Here is a 1,601-nt window from a genome sequence, read left to right on the forward strand (position 1 = left end):
GGGATCCATGAATAATATGAAGGGATGATTGAATGATTATGATTGTTGGATTGTAATTGATTCCTATTGATTGGTTTATTTCACTATGCAATTAGATTTGCGCAGGTTTAATTGTGGTAGTTATGCAATATCAAATTAAGATTCGAGAGATGCAATTTGATGTTTAGGCTTGTGTCAATAGGTAGAATTAGAGTTAATACGTAGCGAGAGCCCGTTAATTCTAAGTCTATGATTAGTATCGACTTGAGAGAGCATGCTAATCTAATTAATTACTTTGTTGATTATCGTGATTGTTCAATGTCCTGGATTATTATTTGTTGGAAAACCTATACCCTAGATTCTCTAATATATTGATTCATTCTTGTTTAATATTCGTTCGTAGTCTTAATATACAAACCATGAACCAACTTTGTTCACAATAGTCTAGATTAATTAATTGATAGTAGAAAGAACGCCTGTTTCCCTGTGGATTCGATCCTGACTTCCCTTGCTACCTAGCTAGTGGACCTTAGGTTATTTTTGATTAGGTAATACGACTTTAGCCTGTCAAATTTTGGCGCCGTTGCCGGGGAAACGGTTTTATTTTCTGTTGTTGATTGCTTATCCTAGATTATTGTTTGTTACTACTCAAGGAACTCACGTTCCTTGAGACCGGATCTCACATTGTTTTGTAGTCTTTGTCTATGCCCAGGACCGTAGGTACTAGTAATCTTACTCCATTCGATCTGAGCCCGAAAGAACCTTTCGTAGACGAAGAACTTTCATTGCACAGTGTGGGAATTACTCTGATTCTGATCATAATATTGGCGATCTTTTTCCTTCAGATACAGATTCAGTTTCAGAGATAGAGATGGGTGACGAAAATCTGATACCGCCACCTACCCCACGGCTTACAGACTATTCTAAGCCAAGTCTGTCCGTGCTACCAAAGGCGATCATGCCTTCTATTGCAGCTGAGACCTTCAAGATTGAGCCTGCATTGATTAACATGATCGAGAGACGCCAGTACGGTGGGGAACCAGGTGAAGATCCGAATCTTCACATTCAGTCCTTTATCCAATATTGCTCCACCATCAAGCAAAAGGGATTGACTCCGGAGCAGACTATGGAGATACTTTTCCCTTTCTCTTTGAGTGGGAAAGCTAAACTGTGGATTAATGGGTTGAATCGGGCGGCTTTGAAAATCAATAATTGGGAATCCTTGGCTCTTTCTTTTTATGTTAAATATTTTCCACCTGAGAAAACGGCTCGTCTGAGGGGTCAGATATTAGGTATCTCACAACAAGCGGATGAGAGTTTGTTCGAGGTCTGGGAGAGATTCAAGGATTTGCAAAGAGAATGCCCGCACCATGGTTTGGAAGATTGGTTCTTGATTCAGCAGTTTTGATAATGGTCTGGGCAATGAGTCTAGATGTTTGTTGGATTCAGCTGCAAGTGGGAGGTTCATGCAACTTGAGGTGCCTAGAGCTATGGAGGTGATTGAGGAGATAGCCATTCACAATGCCCAGTATGGAAATCCTAGAGGTCTATCTAACAGGGGTGGTAAGCATGATTTAAATTCTATTGAACAATTTACTGCCCAATTGACTGCTTTACATTAT

At 39.9% G+C, this 1,601-nt stretch overlaps 1 non-coding gene across 1 annotated transcript; it reads right to left on the reverse strand.

Moving 5' to 3' along the window:
* Positions 1-1,249: 1,249 nt before the first annotated feature.
* On the reverse strand, positions 1,250-1,356 carry LOC130460177 (small nucleolar RNA R71). Its single transcript, XR_008920121.1, has one exon. It is a non-coding gene; the product is annotated as a small nucleolar RNA R71 (small nucleolar RNA).
* Between the last annotated feature and the right edge of the window lie 245 nt (positions 1,357-1,601).

This window comes from Spinacia oleracea, chromosome 4, assembly GCF_020520425.1.
Source record: "Spinacia oleracea cultivar Varoflay chromosome 4, BTI_SOV_V1, whole genome shotgun sequence".
NCBI lineage: Eukaryota > Viridiplantae > Streptophyta > Magnoliopsida > Caryophyllales > Amaranthaceae > Spinacia > Spinacia oleracea.